We start from the raw sequence: 24,640 nt of genomic DNA on the forward strand, positions 1-24,640 counted from the left end.
CAAAAAAAAAAGAATTTTAATACTATTTACTATCAAGATTTGGTAAAATATATTTAACTCAGTTTCTTGCCAGCCGTATTTAATTCCCATCATTAACTCAGCATTTACATAAGGGACAAGAATGTGATAGTCCTCGAAGACTTGGACCGAATGGGTTGCACCAAACATTAGCTTACAAGAGTAACTTGTGAGCCGGATGGCCACACAGGACAGGGAAATAGGGGGGCTGCAGATCTTTATTTCTCCTCCAAATCCAATACCCCAGCTCTGTGGCAGACTGCATGCTTTGGCCTCCCCTCCCTCTATGCCGCCATCTTCAGCAGATCATACCGATCTTCTCCAACCTTTCTCCTAGCTCATGTCTTTGTTTCAGGCCCCACCTCAAGCAGGGCTTCCCTGGGAACCCAGATGGCAAAGCTGCCAGTGATGCCAACAGGCCAGCAGAACAGTTAGACAAGCCCTAGACCTTCACTCTGCCTCCTTTGCTCCATACCCGATCACCCAGTCTTGTTCCCAGCTCTGTTCATGACCAGCTGCTGTGACATCACCTCACCGTCTATCCCCATTACCAGGAACTAAGAGAAGCTGGTCTCTTCACCCTACATTGATACCTCCTGTGGACCCTGTCAGCACCACTTTCTGTACTATCCACATTCTTTATTCTTTTCTTTAAATTTTATTTTACATACCAATCCCAGTTCCCTCTCCCTCCTGTCCTTCCACTCCTCTACCTTCTTCCCCATGCTCCCCCACGCACTCCTCAGAGGGCCAGACTTCCCATGAGTAGTCAACAAAGCCTGTCATATCACTTGAGGCAGGACCAAGGTCCCCACCACCACCTCTTAGCTAGGCTGAGCAAGTTATCCCTCCACAGGGAATAGGCTCCAAAGAGCTAAATTATGCAATATGGATGAATATTGGTTCCATTGCTAGTCACCAGACAAACTGATCATGCCATACAACTTTCACCCACACTTAAAGGGCCTAGTTCAGTCTTAAGCTGGTCCCCCAGTTGTCAGCTCAGGGTCAATAAGCCCCCAATAGCTTAAATAGGATCCACAGCTAAGTACTGGGACCAACCCTGGGGTATAGTCATAGAGAAGGAGGAGTGATATTATGAGCTAAGGGGACAAGACCATGATGGGGATACCCACAGAAACGACTATCCATGTTTCTAAGTATCTGTTCTCAAAACCTAGAAATACGTCTGATCTGGAAATCCTAGTAAACAAACATAGCAGAATCTCAGAAGCATTCCCTACCAGGCAACACACAGCCACCTATACTCCCCTGAGAACCCAAGAGGGCATAATAAACCAAGGAACATGATACCAACCCAACAAAGACAAGACCAGATGTTAGCACTAGAATTACAATCTTCTCAAACCCAGACATTTATTCCTGAGTAAAAACACAATCATTAACAGTCAGGGGAATATGGGTTCCCCACTCCAGAGTCTAGCAACAGTACAGCAGTAGGCCCTGGAAATGCTACATACCTGAAACATAGGACAAGGATATTAACATAGTCTTTAGGAATATGATAAAAGTCTTTAAAGAGGAAGTGAATAAATCCACTTAAAATGATCTGTGAAAACACAAACAGGGAAATGACATGAAGGAAACAGTTCAGGACCTGAAAGTAGAAATAAAATCAATAAAACAAAACAAAACAAAAAACCCTCAAACTGAAGGAAATAAGAAATTGAAAACTTTAATACCTAGATCAGGAACCTCAGAGGCAAAACTCAGCAACAGATTACAAGAGATAGAAGAAAGAATCTAAGACAAAGTAGAAGAAATGTGTACTTCAGTCAAAGAAAATGTTAAATTTCAACAAACCTTGGCACAGAGCCTCTAGGAAATACGGGGCATTATGAAAAGACCAAATCTAAGAACGATAGGAGTAGAGGAAGGAGAAGAAACCTATGTTAAAATCCTTGAAAATTTCCCCAACCTGAGAAGTTGCCTATGAATATACAAGAAGCATACAGAACATGAAATAACACCGGATCAGAAAAATTCCCATTAACACCTAAAAATCAAAACACTAAACATATACAATGAAAAAAGCATATTAAAAGCTTCAAGGAAAAAAAGACCAAGTAATATATTAAGGCAGACCTAGTAAAATAACGCCTGACTTCTCAATGGAGACTCTAAAACTAGAAGGGTCTGGACAGGCATTCTACAGACTCTAAGAGCCCACAGATGTAAGCCAAGACTACTATACTCAACAAAATTTTTAATCACAATAAATAAAGAAACAAAAAAAATCCAAGATAAAACCAAATTCAAACAGTACCTGTCTACAAATGCAGACCTAAAGAGGATACTAGAAAGGAATTTTCAACCTGGAGAAGTTAAGGACAACCAAGAAAACAGATGGAATAAATAATCCCAGGCCAGCAAGTCAAAAGGGGAAGTACACACACACACACACACACACACCATCACCAAGACCACAGCCACCATTATCATCAACAACAAAATAACAGGAATCGACAAACACTGTTCATTGATATCTTTCAACATCAGTGGTGTCAACTCCATAATAAAGAAAAACACACTCACAGAACTGAAGTAAAAACAGGATCTATCATTGTACTGTATCCAAGAAACACAACTTAACATCAAGAATAAACATCATCACAAAGTAAAAGGATGGAAAAAGCTATTCCAAAACAAATGGATCTTAGAAGCAAGCCAGCAAAGCCATTTTAATATTTGACAAAAAGATTTAAAGCCGCAACTAATCAGAAGAGTTATAGAAAGACACTACATGCTTATCCAAGGAAAAATTCAACAAGAGAATGTCACAGTTCCTAACATCTATGCACCAAACACAAGGGCATCCAAGAAACACTACTACAGCTTAAATCACACATTGACCTTCACACACTGATAGTGGGAGACTTCAGTACCCCACTCTCACCAATAGCTCATCTAGACATAACATTATCAGAAAAATACTAAAGCTAATTGATTTCATAGATCAAATAAACTTAACAAATATTACAGAACATTTCATCCAAACACAAAAGAATATACCTTCTTTTCAGCAGTTCATTGAACTTTCTCCAAAGTTGCCCACATACTTGGACCATTAAACAAGTGTCAACAGATGCAAGTAAATTGAAACAACACCCTGCATCCTATATGACCACCACAGATCAAAGCTGGATACAACAACGCCAAGTTTACAAACTCATGGAAACTTTACAACTAATTGCTTAATGTATTACAGATCCAGACAGAAATTAAGAAAGAAATTTAAAACTTTCTAGAATCAAATGAAAATGAAAACACAATATACACAAACTAGTGGAACATTGTGAAGGTGGGACTGAGAGACAAGTTCATAGCACTAAGGGTCTACATAAAGAAATTGGGGAAATCTCAAACTAATAACTTAACAGCATCCTTGAAGACTCTAGAGCAAAAAGAGAAAATCACACACACACACACACACACACACACACACACACACACACACACACAAAGTAGACTGCAAGAAACGACCAAACTCATAGTTAAAATCATTAAAATAGAAATGAAAAATCAATACAAAGAATCAATGAATCAGAGTTAGTTCTTTGAAACAATCAATAACATTGACAGATCCTTAGCCAAATTAACTAAAAGGCAGAGAGAGAAGATCCAAACTAACAATTAGAAGTAAAAGGGGAAAGGAACACAATAACAGAAACTCAGAAGTCCAGAGAATTATGAGGGTTACTTTAAAAAACTGTACTCCGCCAAACTGCAAAATCTAAAAGAAATGGATAATTTTCTCCATACATACCACCGAACAAAGTCAAATAAAAATCAGATAAACAATTTAAACAGCCCTATAACACATGGTGAAATAGAAGTGGTCATTAAATGTCTCCCAAGCAGAAAAAGCCCAAGGCTTGATAGTTTTAGTGCAGAATTCGATCAGACTTTCAAAGAGGAAATAACACCAATACTCTTCAAATTATTACACAAATTGTAGCAGAGGGATCATGGCCCAATTTGTTCTCCAAGTCCACAGTTCCCCTAATAACAAAACACATAAAGATCCAACAAAGAAAGAGAATTACAGAGCAATTTCTTTTATGACCATAGACGCAAAATTACTCAATAAAATATTTGCAAACTGGATCAAAGAACACATCAAAAAAGATCATCCACCATGATCAAGTAGGCTTCATCCTAAACATACAGGCCTTGTTCAATATATGAAAATCAGTAAATGTAACACATCCTACAGACAAACCAAAAAAAGGCCACATAAACATCTCATCAGATGAAGAAAAGGCCTTGAACAAAATCCAAAAGTACTTCATGACATGGACTACTGGAGAGATTAGAGATACAAGTAAAATAACTCAACATAATAAAGTCAGTTTACAGCAAGCTAATGGCCAATATAGTCTTAAATGCAGAAAAGCTCAAAGTATCTCCACTGAAATCAGGAATGAAACAAGATTGTCTACTCTTTCCATACCTAGTCAACATAACATTTGAGTCTTAGCTCAAGCTGTAAAACAACTGAAGGAGATCAAGGAGATATAAATTGGAAAGGAAGAAGGTAAAGAATCTCTATTTCTGGATGATATGACAGTATTTATAAGTGTCTCTAAAAATTCCACCAGGAAACTCCAATAGCTGAAATATATTTTCAGCCAAGTAGTAGGATACATCATTAACTCACAAAAATCAGTAGCTTTCTGTATACCAATGACTAATGGACTAAGAAAGACACCAGGGAAACAAAATCATTCACAATTGGCTTAAAAAAAATAAGTTGAGGTAACTCTAATCAAAGAAGTGAAAGACTTGCATGGTATAAGTTTGAGACACTGAGGAAAGAAATTGAAGAAGGTATCAGAAGATGAAAAGATGTTTCTGTATCAGTGGGATTTGTGTAGTAAAAATGGCATGCAAAAAGCATATACAGATACAAATACCATCAAAATTCTAAGACATTCTTCACAGATCTTGGAAGGACATTTTTCTGTTCCACATGGAAAGACAGAAATTCTATGATAGCAAAAACAATCTGGAATCATCAATGAACTGCTGGAGAGATCATGAGTTCTCACCCACGTTTAGTTTACCTCAGTCAGGATGATTTTTTTTCTAGTTCCATTTATTTACTGGAAAATTCATTTCAAGATGCATACAGAGAGATGAGAATTATAAAATATCTTTACATGTCATGTCTACTGTCAACCTATTTCATGCCTGGCTTAGGGATACTTCACCATGATCACAGCAAATAAAAATAAATCAGAGTTAAAATAGTTTATGTTAACTATGATGATGAGATTCTAATGGATTAACTCAAGATTTCAGGTCTTACATGTTGATTATTACTACACTATTACTACAAAATAAATCAACAAATGTTTGGTGTCTTAGCCCAGCACATACTAATTTCTTATTGTTGTTGTGAGAGTGCATGGGATAGGAGCATGGCTGGAGTGAGCTTCCCTCTTGCCTTGATCAAAAACAGGTTTATGTTCAAGCTCACTCAAGCTTCTTGGTGCAAACAATTAAATTTTAACTATTGGACTGAGGGCCTAGGCTTGAGCTTTAATGACTCAGCTAAAAGCTACTTTGAGGAGCTAGAAGCTGCACTCTGTCCTTCACCCACAGGTTCTCCCTCTTGATAGTCATAATAGAGCTTTTCAGGGTCACCAGAGGAGATATGTGAACCATCTATATCATCTCAGGGTTAGTGTTGCATGACTTGTACTGTATCATGAGAAAGCTGTGGGTTCTTCTCGTGATATGGGGAAAGAAACACACAGACCACCAGCATGTCTGACTTCGAAGGTGCAGTGTGATATTGTTATGTGCGAGGTTCACAGTCAGTAGCTTCAATGTTTCCAAAATCCATCACCCAACATCTCGTGATGTTTTAAACAACTTCACAACTTTTGTGTTTGATGTGTCCCTTGGAACATGGGTTATTTACAATCCTAGGTGCCCTCTTAGAATTTGGCCAACAACTTTGTTTCCTCCTAATACAGTTAATATATTCAAAGAGACAGCAAACTGTGGCTACTTATGCATAAATATTAATTTAAGCTAAACTGATGAAGTTTGAACAAGGAATAATTGCCTTTCAATCAGTGAAAGCTTTATAAGGATCTTTGTATGTAAAGGTGTCTTTTATTAAAAAAGAAAGGATGATATAAACCCAGGTCAATGAGCTGGTGAGAGCCCACTGACAGCGAGGGAACTCACATAGGACCAAACTAGGCTGTCTGAATTTGGGTGAGCTGAATGACTGGGGTAGTCTGTGGGGCCACTGGCAGTGTGACCAGAATTTATCCCTAGAGTTTGAATTGGCTTTCTGGAGTCCATTTTCATTGTTTAGTCTAGATATGGGGGGGATCATTGGGCCTTGGTCCTGCCTCAATGTAATATGCCAGACTTTGTTGACTCCCCATGGGAAGCCTTACCCACTCAGAGAAGTGGATGGAGGGTGGGGTTGGTCGAAGGTGGGGGAAGTATGAGGAAGGGAGGGAGAGAAAAGAGCGCGAACTGGGATTGTTATGTAAAATGAGAAAATAGTATTTAAAAAATTTAAAATATCCACATCAAAAAGAAAAGGCTCTCTGAGAAGTTAGTCAATATATTCAAAACCTGAACTCTAGGAATATTTCCAAAAGTCAGAAAGAATTCAGGGGCCCCTCAGGCCATATGAAATACAAATATTCTGCATGCTGCAGGAGATACCAAGAATTGTGTATCTTTTATAAGTAACTAAAGAATGTGAAACATTTTCGCATTAATGACTAAAACTTTCAAACTCATTTTATATTCTCTATATGCCTTTAATCTTAAAGATGAATATCAAGATATCTTCTTAGATTCCTTGAGCTTAAAGCCTATTGTTACATGTTTTATTTATATACATGTGCTTTCTTGAAAATGAGCTCACAGATAAGCAAACCTACTTCATATGTGAGGAGATAATTAATGTGCCCATTTAAAGTTTTTTTGTTAGAGATTGAATGACAATAAATGATAGTTCTAAAAATCAATTTTCTTCTTTTTCTTTCCTTTTTTTTTTCAAAGTGAAGTGTAGTAAAACAGTTTTGGAGAAAGCTTATTACAAATGCATGCTCTCTGTTCTTGTCTGTCTTTTATTTCTTCCTGAAAAAGCAGATACACTTGAGTGTTTGGGAAGAGAAAGATCATCTACCACAAATCCCAGAGTACTTCTGCCAGCCATTCTCAACCCACTTCCCAGGGACAAAGAATACAGAGTTGGCTGACATCCAAGCCCGGTAAACTCCCCCAAATAGCAGAACAGATTGAAAGACAATGATGATTAGGAACTGCATGCAGGGAGTCACAGAAAAGAGGCCGAGAGTCAGGTAGCAGATGATGGAGAGAGTCATGGGCCAGCTACAGAGAACCATAGACCAGGGATAATCGTTGGCCAATTGTGAAAGTCATTGGGCTAGCAATAAAGAACCACAGACCAGAAATAATCATTGACCAATTGTGAGAGTCATGGGCTTATTCAAAGAGTCAAACACAGGCAGAGAACAAAGAACTAGATACAGAGTCATGAATCAAATGCTGAAAATCACAGACTACTGATAAAGAGTCCTGGACAGATGCAGAAAGACATGAACCAGATACAGAAATTATGGACCAATTACAAAATGTCAAAGACTGGATGCACAGAGCTCAGATCTTCGGGGACAATCTTGGAATGAACACAGTCACTGCTTTGGCTTGCGATGTGTAAAGTCAGTTCATAAATTCCCATCTTTTAGCTCTATCACTAGCAGTCCCTCACCCTTAATGCATGGTGGATAACTGATATATTATGAAGATGATTATTTATATATTTTCAAAATAAAGGCTCTATTTCTCTTCCATCCTGTTGTCCTACTGGAGAGAAAGGCTCTGTAGCTGATTTATATGCTCCATTTAAAAGTGTTCTTATAATTTTTACAGGAACAGAAAACTATGTCCCATATTTGAAATAAGGTCAAGTTACCAGGGACTCAAACTGCTGCGGCAGCACAGACTGTGACAGCAGGAACTTCTAGAAATCTAAATGCATGGAGACTGAGATATACACCTTTAACTGTACTGAAGTTCGCTTTCATTTGAATTCAGTCCTAAAGAATGCGTTTGTGAGCACACGGACATAGAGACTCCACTAAGAAGCAACACCAGCATCGACAGAAGAATGACATGTCTTTTTTTTTTTCCTGAGCCAACAGCAAAAACTGCTGTCAGTATTGCCATGAAGGAGATCATAAATTTTACTGGAGTGTGCTTTCTGAATATTTTAAGGCATGACTGTTATCTGCAAGCTAACCCTCATTCTTGCGTGTGAGACTAGCTGTGAGATTCAGATTCATCATCAATGAATCTCAATGCTATTTTGTTAGGCATAGTCTCCTTTAACTATGGCTTCACTTAAATTCTCACGTGAAATTTTATTGATCTAGGAAAATGTCAGTACTAAGCTTTTTGTTATGGACTGGAGCTCTTCTTGCTATGAGTGCTTGGCTAATCTTACAGTATCAGGCAAGTCCCCCCTCACACTACTCAGAACTTACAGCCAACTAGATGGCTGTTGGATAGCCCAGGTTAAAAGCTTCCGTACTGCTCCATCGGGATAGTTTGCCAGACTGGACAATCTCATGGTTCACAATCTTTGTAGCTGAGCAAGAGTATGGATTGTTATTACCCCTTGGCATCTTTCATAGCACATTTGAACACTATGAGAGGAAACCCTCGGGAAGGAGTCTTCCAGGCCAGTTCCAGCTCAATTCCTTTAAGGCCTGTGTCTGAAATGTGTGGTACTTTCAGCAAGAAGGTCTTGCCGTCAAGTTCTGTGATGTAACAAACAGCAATGGCAATAGCCTATAAGGTTTTTTAACTCTCTTGGATCCCTGGCAAATACTGAAATGGAGGTTTCTCATGTCTGACACTTGGATTTTGTCAGATAGCCTATGACTCTTTGGGGGAACATTATCACATGATGTAGTTTAATTAATTTAAACTATGCATATATGTATATCAAACTGAGCTTATGGAAGAATATGTTTCCCTATATTTTTAAAGGATCCTTAGTGTCCTTGTCATTTTATGTTTCTTTTCTCCTACTCTTTCCACATCTACCCTTTCCCCAGCTAAAGTTTGTGTCTACTGATTTTCCCTTTCCCCACCTCATAACATCTGTGTCACGCTATCCTTCACTACAGTTCCTTCTATCCTCTGCCCACATGGTGCCTTTATATTTCCTTTGCTTCTGCAGTTACTTCAAGTTATATTCTCAAATCCTTATAACCACAGCTAAGTATAACTCTTCCTGCTCATCAAAGAATATTGTTAGTGTCTGGTGACCATGACAAAGATCAGAACTAGTCAACATATAGAGACTAAGGAATCACGGAATTCCTAACCCCAATATTACATCAACAACTCAGCATTTCTACCTAAGACTCAGGGAATATCATAGAAGTTAGGGCAGAAAATTGCACATGCCTGAGGATGAGGTTGTCTGTTACTAGATTGGATAGGAAAAGCTTCATCCATGAAATCTCAGCATCTGTCTGTCTATCTATCTATCTATCTATCTATCTATCTATCTATCTATCTATCTATCTATCTATCTATCTATTGTATAAACAGAAACTTCATAATGACCAGTCAGTGTGCCAGTGTGGATGGGAATTTCATGAGGTCCCACCCATAGACAAAAGTTAGTTACCAACAACCAACAGCTGCCAAGAGAGGGAGAGTCAGCTTTCTCCAGAGATAAGCCACCTAATAAATTATCAGTCCCATAGGATCAGCTCCAATCACATGTACATATACATGCTGTGTGAAAGACTTTTCTGGGGCGATGAGAACGATTATCTACTCATCTAAGATGGGGAACTGACTATAGACCAAAGCATAGATATCACCGAAGTCCAACTTAGTGAACCAATGAGTTTTATTGGGGTTACTTAGAGGCATATGGGTGAAGAGTTACTTAAAGGAACAAAGAATGATTTAAAGGCAGTTGACTCATCAAGGCCCATCCAGCATGGGCGACAGCTCACTGACATTGTAACCTTGGAGCCTAGCACACATCAAGCAGGCAGTCTAACAAGTTGGAGAGGGTTATTTGTAGGTGGTTCAGTTGGTCTGAGCCTGTTCCAACAGCTCTCTTGGTTTTTGTGTCTTGTAGGCAGTTCACTTGTCTCAGTTTCTGGTGGGTCTATCTCTGCTTCTGGTGGGGAGATGGCCTTGTCTGAGAGTGACTCTTTGTGGTCTTTACTGTTTATTCTTTGGGACAGAGGCCCCTAGTGGATCTGGTTAGTCCTAGGAACTTCCTAAAGCTATTTTGTGTTGTTGATTTCCTGTCTTAAGGTATTTCCTTGTAGGGTGGAATGTTTCAGTTTGGGAGGAAATGGCTATACAACAACAGGCATCACTAAGTGGACTAGGAGGGTGTTTGTGTGTGCTTGTGTGTGTGTGTGTGTGTGTGTAAAACATTAATTGTAGGAGAAACCATGAACTGAGAGGGAATTGGGGGCAACAAATGAGTTGGAAGGGGAAGAAAGAGTTAGAAATTATATAAATTCATTACTCATCTATGAAATTTTAATAATATATTATATTTAAAAACTAAAATATATTAACAGGTGAAAAGGAAATGAAAATACAGTATATTAGCATCACTTGTTCCCTCTTTATTTCCTGTACAGTACTTACAAAATGGACATTAGTACCCAGAGAAATTCAAAAGGATCAAAAGTTCAAAATAACAAACGTGTGCTTGTGAGTGCAGAAAGCAAGGGACGAGCATCTATCTTTTTGCTGTTGTTTTTTTTCTGAAATATTCCTTTAAAAAAAACTGTGTGTATGTGTGTCATCTGTGTGCACACGAATGTAGGTGTCTGTACAACCAGAAAAGACACTGGCTTCCCTGAACCTGAAGGTACAGGTGATTGGGAGCCGATCTTCACAGAAAGAATGCTGGTGTCCCCTGAAAGAGCAGCCAGTGTTCATAACAACTGAGCCATCTCTGCAGTCCTTTTTGTTTGCTTTGAGAAAGGGTCTCTGCCTGGCTTGGAGTCATGTCAGTTGTACCAGGCTGGTTGATCAGGGAATCCCAGTGATCTTCCCTTTGTGCCTCCTCAGTGCTGGGATTACAAGTACGCACCACAATGCTTGGCTTTTATAGGATTTAAAACAAACAAACAAACAAAAAAAAAAAACCACACATGAGTTCTGGGGATCAAGCTCAGATTCTGGCACTTCCAAAATAAACACTTTTCCGAGCGAGCCATCTCCCCAGACCTCAGAGGCACGCCCTGTACAAACCCTATTACTGTTTCATTTCTCTTTAAAAATACCATTTCTGATTCCATGGATACAGTGTGTAAAGAATCAGGGCTGGGTGTTTACACCTTCGGTGTCAAGGGGCAATGACACATGAGCCAAAGCTGTAGGGCTGAGAATATCATATTTAGATGGACCAGCATGGCTGAACATTTAAAAAGTACATATGCCTCAGAGTGAGAGAAGAGAAAGATGAAAGTTTCAGGCACGGTGACACCTGCCTGTGATCCAAGCATTAGGAAAGAGGAGGCAAGAGAATCAACAGTTCAAGGCCATACTCCTGGAAAAAATGCAGTCAGTTTGAGGCCAGCATGACAGCATAAGCTACAGCTATAATGTAAACACATATGCAACCACTCACACATATACACACACACACACATACACACACACGAGAGAATTTTGATGGACAATATATTTATATAATGTTAATTCTCTAGTCTCTCAATTTCAAAACTTAGAGAAAGAATTGGTGGGTTTTCCAGTTGCTTTGTTTTAAAATGTTGTTCATATTAATCATTAGTATCTGCAATATGTGATAATACAAATGATAACAACACTTCTCTCTACAGTCAGGTGGCTCCCTAAGCTTCAGTCTAATCAAGCATTTAACACACCCTCAATGTAAAAGCAGTACTTTGGTTGGGGGCTTCTTTTATTTGGTGTACTCCTAAATGTTTCCCTCCCATAGGAGCACATAAGAATCTCCTGTCGATTTTAAACATCAGTAAAACAGTACTGTGTCCCTTTCATCCTCAACTGAAGGGCTCTTGGCGACAAGGCCTATGTGGAATGTTCAGGCATAATAAATCTCAATGTCTAAGAAGTATTAATATTACTAAAATTGATTTTACTATCCCCTTGGCATACCAGAGAAGGCTTCTGTACCTACTACAATTTAGTGCATGCTCTATAATTTTCATTTAGTAGTAAGATTTCTTTCCACAGTCTCCCTTCAATATTGAGGTGTGGAAGTTTCACAATCTAGACATAATACTTAACATTTCTCTCTTTAAGCATGCGGTGACGGCATGTATTATTATCTAAGAAGCTAATTTGTACATGTTCTTTGAGCTTCTACCGCTGAAGGAACAAAACTGCGTTTATACTGTAGGTTGTACTGAAGTGTCACAAGACATGACAGAGTTTTAACAACTCCTTTAGTGTTTCATAGCTCATGCTTGGAACCCATCTTTATTTTTTCTTCTTAGATACAGTCTGGATGTATAATACTAGGTGACCTGGAACTTATTTTTTTGTTTGTTTGTAGCTGTGGCTGGTTCAAACTAACAGAGAATTACCTGCCTGAGACTCCTCAGTGCTGAGATTATCAGTGTACCCCAAGAAAGCTCAGAAATTCTAACGCTTTCTTGTCTGCATTTTTCCTTAAAATCCACAGATGCTCAAACAGCCAACTATATGAGGAGGATTCATTCAGGGTCAGCCTGAGATGCTAGAATATGTGCTAATTCCTTGTGTTTTGTTTTTTTCCCCCACAGTTTTACTATTTTCATTTTATGTATGTGAGTGTTTGCCTCAGAACGTATGCATGTGCATCATTTGCCTTCCTGGTGGCCTCAGAACTCGTGGAACTGGTGTTACAGATGGTTCTGAGTCACCATGTTGGTCCTGGGAACTAAACAGTGGTTCTCTGCAAGGGCAGAAAGTGTTCTTGAATTTTGAGTCATCTATCTAGTCTCAAATTACCTTTATCTTATGAACAACTCACCCTAGAATATTCATGAGAGCTATCCTTTGCACTAATAGTAAAAATTAAAGTTACAATTCTAATAAAATTTGTTTCATCAGTCCAACTAAATCCTAGATCAAATAGTGTTTCTCCAAAGAAAGGCTAAATATTGAATATTGTGAAGATTGTTGATGAAAGGATGCCGTAGATATTGTTAAAACCTCTTCCAAATGTTATTCCAAATGTAAAGCTCTTGCCAACCTAGATGACTTTGTAGAATAAGCCAACAGGTAGAGAAAAGCAGACTTCATGGGAGAGAGCACTCCAGCATGCATTGCTTAACAAAATATTTTTCTACATTTCTTATTGTTCACCTACATATTAATAATAGAAAAAGGCAACAACAGTTAAAACTATTGGTTTATGAATCATATTAAAGCTCTGTAACATTTCCCAAGCTTGAACATATGAACACAAAGTGCTACAAAATCTTGTGAAGGAACTCACAAGATGTAATCTGAAGTCATCTCAATCCAATTCCATATTCATATACTCAAATAAAAAGCATTTAGTGGAGAAAAACTTCAAAAAAAACCCATGTAGGTTTCCCAGGTTTTGGCTGCTGTGTTTGGTTTAAGTTGAATATTACAGTCTACTTCACTTCTGTTGAGTTTATTGGTCTCCATCCTGTTTTAACATCTCCCAGATTAATCAAGTGCACATTCACCAATTGTTCACGGACAACAGAATGTTTGACATCATGAAATCCTATTGATGGTCTGACAATTATCTTATTATTGTAAGGGATCTAAATGTGATAGTCATATAAGATAAAGAGATCAATGCTTATCACTAATTCTCAAAATGATAGGTCAAAGAGATATTTGGAGTAGTAGTGTGTGGTGGTTTGAATAAGGAATAGTTCCCATTGATTTATATATGTGAATCATTATGGAGTGGCATTATTTGAGATCAGTAGGTGAGGATTTGTTGGAGGAAATATGTCACTGGGGATGACCCTGGAGGCTTTAAAAGAATAAGTCAAGCCCAGTTTCTCCACGTACCGCCCCCCCCCCCGTGTGTTGCCTTTTTCTTCCTGATAACTGTGGATTTGGTATTTGGACATAGAACTCTCAAAACTCTAGTACTATATCTTCATGCATGTTGCCATGCTCCCTGCCATGGCAATAATGCAATAAATCTCTGAAACTGTAAGCAGGGCCCAATTAAATGGTTTTTTTTTTATAAGAATTGCCTTGGTCTTGACGTTGCAAAACAGAAATAGAACAGTGACTAAGACAGAAGTTGGCTTCAGGAACTGAGTTATTGCTGTGACAGGCATGACTATGCTTTTGTTTGGAGGAAAATGGACTTTGGGACTTTGGATTAGGAAATCAGTTAAATATTTTAAGTGGAGATTAATGGACCATACTAGTAGGAGCAGGGAAGACAGTGGTGCTCAAAGCAATGTAAATTGTTACAGCCCAGCTCAAGAGGTTTCAGTGGAGATGAATATTAGTAAGTAACCTAGAGATATTTCTTGTGATATTTTGGTGAAGAACGTGGCTCCTCTTTGACCTTGTCCCAAAAATTTGACTAAAGTTAAATTGAGGAGTTTGGAAATAGTGGAACTGACAGAGCAGATTTCAAGGCAGCCTAGTATTGCTTTTGTTGTGTGGTTATTAGTGGTTACTCTTATGAATATTTATAATGAAAAGGAGCACAATGAGCAAGAGAAAATATAAAATGCACAGTTTGAGGAAAAAGGGGGCACCAGGAAGTTTAATGAAGTTAATCTAGTGCTCAATGAGATAAATGTTTAAAGAAAAGTCTGAGGATAGATGAAGTAAAAGGAATGGCCATTTCAAGCCAAGACAACACTCAGCTAAGCTTCCAGTAAATGAAAAGGAATTAAAGGAAAGTTTAGGCAGTGAAGGAAACCAGCAAAAGAGAACAGGAGAAAGGATAGGTAGGTGTAGCAGAGAGAATAAATAGGGGTTGAAATACGGGAGAAGAGGTTGGAAAAGCAAGAATAAGGTGGAGAGGAAGACTTCAGGACCAGATACCCAGACACACAGCCAGTCATGGAATAAGGAGGAAAGAAAATATATACAAAAATAGAGAAAGATAAAAGCCCAGAGGTAAAAGATAGATGGGATAATTTTTAAAAAGCTGGCTAGAAATAAGTCAAATTAAGGCCAGGAAATCTAAAGTGAGATTAAGACTCTACATGTATTTATTTGGGAGTTGGTGTGGGCCCTCAAAAGAGCAAAGAGCCAAAAGAGTAAATAAAGAACATGAAAAAACCCAACTATACTCATGTGTTTGAGTGCTTGGCCCATAGGGATTGGCACTGTTAGGATATGTGACCTTGTTGGAGGAAGTTATAACTGTGGTGGTGGGCTTTGAGGTCTCATATATGCTCATGTTATGCCCACTGTGCAGTTCACTTCCTGTTGCTGTGGATCAAGATGTAGAACTCTCAGTTCTTTCTCCAACATCACATCTGCCTTCATACCAACCTGTTTCCCACCATGATGATAATGAACTAAACTTCTGTAAGCCAGCCTCAGTTCAATGCTTTTCTTTATAAGAAATGCCATGGTTGTGTTGTCTCTTCACAGCAGTAGAAATTCTAAGACACTCTCCTTCACTATTTCAACCTCAAACTCCTTTCAAGAATTCTTTTTCTCCCACTTGCTATCATGACAACTTATGCATGAATTCTGTAACAAAACATTTGACTGTCGCTTACAGATCTTGGTTTTCTTCTCAAGATTTTTTCAGAGCCTCTGTTGCCTCTCTAATTGGGGTCTCTTCAGGAATGTCACAGCCCATTTCTCCTACTTTTTCCTTTGGCTGCTGGCTGTTCCTTTTCAGTGACTTAGGGGAAAAGGTGTTTTTCACAAACTGTAAATTTATTTGACCAGAAACTTGAAGTCAATTTGCAATGCTTGTCGCATCTTTCCTTTGGTGTCAAGTGAACTAATGTTTTCCATGTGAAAAAGCTATACTAATTGGTTCCGTTTTTCCCATTAAAAAATTCAGTGCTTTCTCTATTTTTGTAGGTAGCTGTTAAATTGTTCTGGATTCCCAACACTCTTCTACCCAATTTTCAATCAAATATACACCAAGGATCTTAATCAAAGTTCCTAATCTTATCTCAGATCCATTCCTATTCTTCACCTCCCCCATGCTCCTCTGTATTTCACAATCAAGCCTTAACATTCAACCCTGCCTCTTATCTGCATGTCGCAATCAGAGTGACATCTGAAATGCATTTTGATTGACTCACACCCCCATTGAGAATCTGTGAATGTTTTCTGAAATCCTCCAAAGGACTCAATTCTTCCCATGATCTTTAGTAATCAGGTTTGCCTGTCTTTACTCTTTTCTCTCCTACTGAGTCCAGTCTTCTCTCCTCTTGGAAAAGGTACATGTTAATCAGGAAATATATTCCATAAACACAGCATGTCATGGTCATCACAGAGGTATGTCCTGCTCATATGCTAATATTTCTACTGCAGAGATACTTCTCCTCACAGCTCACCTTGCACAGATAGCTGTTCTTACATGTACACACCAAACTCTTCCAATTGAAGCCATCCTTGCACATGCGTCTACACCCCTTTATTCACATAACCCTGCACACACATACTAACCCCTTCTACCCACTGCCAGCTCTGCAAACCGATCATCAATCTCTTCTATTCACATCCAGCTCAACATGTACATACCATGCCTTTCTACTCACAATCCTGCTCTCATCTACTCAGGAAAACTACATGCTCCTGAACTTTCAAATACCACAAGATCCTAAAAAATTAAAGTAGCCTGTGTTCATTTTCATAGCATTATGCCATCTGTCCCTTACTGTTATATTGGGTACATTCAGGGTTGAGTCTCTGTTTATGTCCTTAAATATAAAACTGGTAAGGAGTAGGTTTCTACATGAACTTATTCAGTGAATATAAAATACCTCATGCTGATGTAGACTTGTTTACCCTGTGGCAAAGTGTATACACAGCAACCCAGAGACAAGGTAAATATGTGTATCTAACTTGTAATCTTTTCACAACAGATACTGTATATCATTTTACCCCATTATCAAAATAATCATCTATTATCTATCATTTCCATTTTGAAGAAGATGGCTCTGTCTTCTTAGAAGTTACTTTTCTTGAACCTAGATTCTAATAAAGAAACTGTCTTAGGGTTACTATTGCTCATAAAAAGGTATTTTCAGTACAACATTTGATATACTTGAATTTTAATAATAAACAAAAGCCAAATCAATTAAAAATGAGTTACATTAATGTTAGGTAACTTTAAACACCACACTATAGAATATCCCACTTTGTATTCACTGTAATCACAATGCTGTAAAAAGAGATTAAATGTAACTGCCTAATTGTCATCCAGAATCATTTCTTACAAAAGTACTGATGAGGATTTAGGAATGCCCTTATTTGACAAACTAATGAAAACGCTCAACGATGAAATAGTTGAAAGCCAGCTCTTACCTCTTAATGAACTGTAGTATGCCCTCACTGCAGACTCTGCTATTTCTCTGGATATAACCTCACTGGAGGACACTCCTATGTCTCTGGGCGCATGCTCACTGAGAGAGCACTTATACATCTCCGGAGTTGTGTTCTTTGCCTACCTAAAATTAAGTGACTATTGATGCCAATCTTGAAGCTGGTACCAAGCACAGTTATAGTCTACTCCTTAAAATGCAATGTGATATAGTAGGGAATCCTATTACCTGTATGTGATGTATTAAAAGAAATGTCCTAAAAAAAAAAAAAAAAACGAACCCGAGAGTCTAATAATCTGTAATGCTTTCTTGTGAGAACCTGTAGGTAATTTATTCCTTTGGAAGTAATATTAGAAGCCATAATAATATTCTTCTCAGTGCACTTGCCACAAATCTTTTAGAGTTCATCTCATTTTATGTATGAGTAAATTGAGGTTCAATGATGCAATGTTACATCTCTAGGCTCACACACTTACAGAAAGGCAGAGAAGGAGAATTCATCTGTTCATATCTAGAATCTACTCCCTGAATCACCTCTATAAATGCATCTGTGCAGAGAAAATCTTAATGAGTTCATCTTCAACAAGAAAGGGAAAATAAACTGGTGAACTGTCCATCACTGCTACAGTAGGTCCTGGATCTTTACCACTGAGGTGGTTCTACTAGTAAAATCTCAAGAAGTAGTTCTGTGATAACAAATGAATAGTCATCTCGGTGAAAACATTGCCATAGAAACCATATCATAGTGAGCAGTACACTAGTCAGATGGGGAAACCACTAGAACCTGTACTCCACCAAAGCAGTGTTCTTTCCAGCTCCCATTTTCATTCATGCTAATCCTAAAATCACAATGAGCAAATGGAAGATACAAGACTAATATACCATCACCAGACTCCCTGACCCTGAAATGTCCTTTGCATTGTTCTTACTATGATCTCCAACCACAAATTCATACATGTCTTGTCCTAAATTATTATATGCCCATACGCTCCACAGGACACTGAATTAGATTAGCAGAAGCATAATATTTCTTTCGTTTATGCATTCAAATGCAGTTTGCAACAACTACTCTAAGACTTGGCTCATTCCAGCCTATTGCTCTCTTTCCATTTTCCTATTTTCCCCTTCTTCACATCTCCATTTGACTATCTATTTGGGATCTAGACATTCTTGTAAAGAGTTGGGTGGGTTTGAAAAAGAATGTTCCCCTAGGCTCATGTATTTGAACAACTTGGTTCCCACTTGGAGGAGGTTTAGGTGGTACAGCCTTGCCGGAGGAAATGTCTCACCAGAGATAGATTTTGAGAGTTAAAACTTGTGCCATGACTATTTTTTCCCTTTTGTTCATGCTTGTAGTTCAAGATGTGAGTGTTTAGCTTTCTACTCCTGCTACCATGATGGCCACTTAACTCTCTGGAAGTGTAAGTCAAAATCAACTTGTCATAAGTCACTTTTGGCCATGGTACTTGATCATACAAACAAAATAAAATGACTACTAGAAGTATCCTTGATTTACCCATACACACACATTGGTTAATACTGAGATTAATTTCTTAATGTGACAGGTATGCATTAACAATAGAGAATTTTAAGGGAAAAATCCTTTATAAAGAAGAAAACCAGAAGGGTTCCTACCAGAGTGTATTCCCACACTATGTAGTCAATGTCAGCTAGTAGAGTCTATTCTCACACTATGTAGTCAATGTCTGCTTAGGCAAATTTTGTCATGCTTTTCTCAAACAACCACATCAATTCTGCCCATCCCATGTGCTCCTTTTAGAAGGAGTCTGATGTTCCTTGATCTTACAAGGCAGGTATACTTTTTTTTTATCTTGAATCTGTGTTTGTTTGTTACTTGAGCTATCATGGAAGTCACATTTTAATTGCTGACACATGGCAATACAAGCCTAAAACTCCTCCACCTGGTTCTCCAGGGATGCTCACTTAGATGCCCTAATGGCTGCACTGAAGTGACCCAGTGTTTGTGCAGAGCGCCAGAGTTCAGATTCCAGCACGCACATCAGGTACCTCCCAACCTCTAGGAGCTCTGACACCCTCTCTCTGTCTGCACATATACTTGTGCACATATTCTTGTGCACACACATACACACACAGACACACAAAATAAAAATATTCATCTTTAACAAGTCTACATGGACCCATCAGCTGTCTGACCACTACTACAAGTGAGGATGCCCCAAGTTAGGCCATGAAGTCAACGCCACATTCTCATACATCAAGTCACACCTGAATAAGACTACATTGTCACAACTCTTCCCTATATTTTAATTCCATGCTGACAATACCACAGCTAGGCACAGAAGTCTGAGAATGTCCCAAGTTCCTTGATGCTATAAATTCTAAAAAGTGATTAGTGTATACTGTTTCCTTAAGAAGTGAATTTGAAGGGATTTTCTTGTATTTTTCATTTTTACTTTTTGCAAATTCAGAATAACTGGTACTCTGATCTTTCTCAGAACATAAGTTATTTTGGAGTAGTGTCTTGGGACACTGGCAAGAACCTGCAGAAGCTAAAAAAAAAAAACTTGCTGATTTTGGATCAGATGCATCCCATTTTAGACCTGCAGGGTCCTTAATATTGCATTTTAAAAATTCATGATCATTGATATAATAAACACATATCATATCTACATATACTCTATGCAAAAATATCAATTAGTGTGTCTTTTCTCCATTGTTCATATTTTGGTCTTTAGCCTACAAAGCTTGTTAATAGTGAAAGCTGTCTAATATGACTAGCATAAACTAAGAAAATGAAAATAATTTATAGTTCTTACAAGTGACTTTCATTTCACATCACTTGACAAAAAAGTCCTAAATTTATTTTCCTCTTGTTTTAAAATTGAATGTTACTAAAATCTATTATTTGTGATATTATTCACTTATTGAAATCAGTAGTAACATAATTTACATATATATATATGTATATATATATATTCATATGCACAATTAAGTCACAAATAAAAAAGAATGGCCAGTCTTTGAGGAGCAAAGATTTCCTACATCTGCTATCAATCTTCTAAAATTGTTGTTAAGGCTGGTAGAAGCACATTGATTAGGATTAGGGTTTTCTGTGTGAACACTTTTAAAACCTTGGAAGGCAAAACATAGATTTAAACCTTTTTTATCTACTGACATTGCAAACTATCTTTCAGTTATGTAGGATCAAAATAAACTTACATCTTTAAATGCTGCTTTACGTATTTTCTCTCTTCTTGTAAACACCATATTGTAATATGTGGTTTGGAAATGGAAGACTGCTAAAATTGAAATTTATAGGGGATTAGTGTTTTATAGTGCTTAAAGAAATTGGGGGGAAATACATTCTTATAACTAAAGCTACTTGACACTTACCTGTCCACATAATTATGGTACTGTGTTACTACGTATGTGATAAAATCCAGGAATGTCCTCCGTTTTGGAGTTTCAGTGCAGAGCAGTTAGCTCAGAAACCATATGCATGCAAGCAACAGAAATGGACTTGGCAGGTTGTATTTATATAGGTTTGTACATATGCACGCATGCACATACACACACACACACACACACACACAAAACAGACACACATAACAAAACAGAAAAAGAGGCTATCAACTTGAAAATAGGGCCATGAGAGAGGTTCAGGGGGTAATCTAGAAGGGGCTGGAAGAAAAAAGAGAGGGGGGAATGTATAATTGTGCTTCAATTTAAATATATTAAAAACAAAAGAAAATTAATTTGTAATGAATAATAGCCAAAATAATCAATAAACAACAACAACAACAAAAACGACAGATTGGAAGATTGAGAATATTGACTCCTCTAAGAGGTGGAAAAAATTTAGTGTAAACTTTTATAATTGTGGCACTAAAGGAGAATTCATCAAAGCATTATAGGAAGAATGCTGGAGACATTTAGATTAAGAAAATATGGTCTCTGCAAGAAGAATGATCTAGAGCAGTGTAATCGGTGGGTCATGAGCCCTTTGAGGATTGCTTGGACTATTGGAAAGCACAGATGTTTACATTACAACTCATAACATTAGCAAAATTATAGTTAGGAAGTAGCAAGGAAAGTGATTTTGTGGTTGGGGGGTCAGCACAGCATGAGGAACTGTACTAAAAGGTCGTAGCATTAGGAAAGTTTAAAACCACTGATTTAGAAAGCCAATGACAATTTCTGGAGAAAATGAGATCGGGTAAAATAAATACTGGTATTCCAAAAGGCAAATAAATTCAGAACATCTCACTGGGATTACAAGAGAGGAATTCTTTATACCTAATCTCACACTACAACTCAAATTATAAGTTAAAATTAACTTAATATTCAGTGGTTAAGAGGAATTTATTACTGCTACTGATGCTTCAGTTTTGCGAGCAGAAGGGATATGAAAGAGGTATTTCCACTTGTTAAATTTAAACGAATTTGACACATTTGACTATGAGCAGGCCTCATCTCAAGAATAAACTGAATTACAAAAAAATATACAAACAAAAATAAAGAAAAGAAGCAAGAGAAGGCAGAGTCCAAGTTGATGGGGAGCTTACATTGCTAAGGAAGGCTGAGGCAGAACAGTACCTGCAATGACAGATATCCTGGGCTACCTAGTGAGTTTCAGGCCAGCCTGGGCTATGGTGTATATCCTCACCTCACTCCCAACAATTGGAAGCAAGCAAACAGTAAGCCTGTTATAATTGACTAAAGTACTTTTAAAGTTATTTTCCAACCTTTTCCAATGTTTCTTCGCCATTTTACATGAAATAATTAAATATTTTCATGGAAACGCAACAATTAAATGACAAGAATGTTCCTCTCTAAAAATTGTCCACACCAGTTCTTGCTATTGTCCACATTTATTTATTCTTTTTCTTTTCTTTTTGGCATGGGTAAGTATTTCTTCAATGTTCTTTGAATTACCGGCTTAAATCCTCAGCTTTGCTGTAGTATCTCCTGAGGGATTAGGGAGATCCACACATTCAGAACTGGGATTAACTTGCTTTTTTCACAATTAAGAAAGCCCCAAATAATCCACTAGTCAGGGAAAGGGAGCAGTGAGGGGCTGGGAGGGAGGAAAGCAGACAGGGAAAGGAGTCTCTAGGTAGATACAAGTGCTTTTCACTTAACCCTTTAAGACGGCTGACTTCCTAGTTTTTCCCTGTCTCTAAGACAAAGATTTGAGGAAGCAGTTGGAAAGGGTGGAGGTCCTGCAGCAGGAAACAATCAGCTTCCCTTTCTTTGTCATTATTGCCTAATCCCACACAACAGCCCAAGGCAATCAGTTCCTGAGGGAGAAAGGGAAAGAACCCCTTAGGCAAATGGGGTTTGGATCCTTATCAACTTTGAGGAGTTTGTCTGTTTGTTTGTTGTGTGTGTGTGTGTGTGTGTGTGTGTGTGTGTGTGGTGCGCTCGTGTGCGCACATATATGTCCTGGGTTTGATCTCTAGAACCAAAAAAAAAAAGAAAAAAAAATAAGTGGCTGACAATGAGGGTGGACTGAGAAGCCAATGATAATGACACTGGATTTTGAATCTACTACATGTACTGGCTTTTTGGGAGCCTAGTCTGTTTGATGGAGGGGGTGCCTTAGACAAAAGGCAGGGAGGCACCTTGACTTCTCTTAGGACTGGAGAGTGAGGGGAAGAGGGAGAAGAGGGGGAGGATGGGATGAAAAAGGGAGGATTGGAGGAGGTGAAAATGTTAAATAAATAAATTTTAAAAAATAAAAATAAGAAAAGAAAAATGGTTGAATAGAACTTTAATGTATTTATCAAAACGGCAGGAGATGTGCAAAGACAGAGAGGCCTCTCTCCCTTCTATTTGCCTATATCCTAGGACTGTGTTCTCAGGACAGCACGCTACTCAACTGCTCTTGACTTCAACCCAGGCAGGTTCCTGCTCAACTTTATTCTGTAAGAACATTTCATAACTGGGAAAACAGACTCGTGGCAGATTAGCGACTGTAAAAGCTGGTGCTAGCAGGGGCAGGACATGACTCTTCTGTAGCACCCTGAGAACACAGCACACCTGGGCAGTAGCTGCCGTCTGAGTTAAATTAAGCCAAGCACAGAGAGGCCCAGGCAATCACTTGCAGGAAGCTTTTCCCTCCATGTGGTCCTTTCTGATCATGAAGCATGCATGGCTATTCCACTGTGTTCCCGACCAGCAATTTATCATGTCACTGGAAAATGAAGCAGAGAACTGCAAGGGCATGAAGCTGTACAATTCTACCTCACTTTATGCAGTGGAAGCTTACTCCAGCAGCGCATTTGAAATTAGATAAGCCTAACACGGTTTGTTTATGTCTCAGGAAAAAAAAAAACAAGCAAAAATAATCAGACTTTAAGAGTTTTGTGTTCATACCAAACAAGACAGGGTACGTGATATAGATTTTTTAAAAAAGCTTTTAAAGGTCTATACAGTTTACTTTTCCTGAATCCCTAAGGTTATGACAAAAAAGTTTACTTTCAATATTTATAAATCTGCCATGTGTCCAGCATATGATCAAACTCTCCCACATCCTTCTGCCAAAGCTTACCATCACAATCTCTTTATGATCCCCAAGTTTCTAAGGGAAGTCTTATATCTTCTGAATGAATTTCAGTGGAAATTTCTAGAGGGTTCCATCCATCAACCCAGGGCATTTCGTTTTTATTCTTCATCTCTCCTCAGTCTCTTATATGAATTGCCACTTGTTTATGGAGTCCAATATACTCTCACAGAATGTTAAATGATAATTATATAGTCAATAAGAGAGTAAATGGGGGCTGGAGAAACAGTGCAGTGATTTTGAGTCCATAATAGTTTTGCAGATGACCTGGGTTTGTGAACCACAACCCTGGAAAGATGGAATACAGCCTGCAAGTGTACCTCCCAAGGATAGGATTCCCTCTTCTGGTCTCCTCAGATATCCACACACATGTGACACATACTGACACAGACACACACATACAAACACACAGAGACAGACACAGGCACACTCCTAAATAAAAACAAAATAAATTGGGGGCTGGAGAGATGACTCAGCGGTTTAAGAGCATGGGTGTTTA

Source organism: Microtus pennsylvanicus, chromosome 7 (genome assembly GCF_037038515.1).
Source record: "Microtus pennsylvanicus isolate mMicPen1 chromosome 7, mMicPen1.hap1, whole genome shotgun sequence".
Classification (NCBI taxonomy): Eukaryota; Metazoa; Chordata; class Mammalia; order Rodentia; family Cricetidae; genus Microtus; species Microtus pennsylvanicus.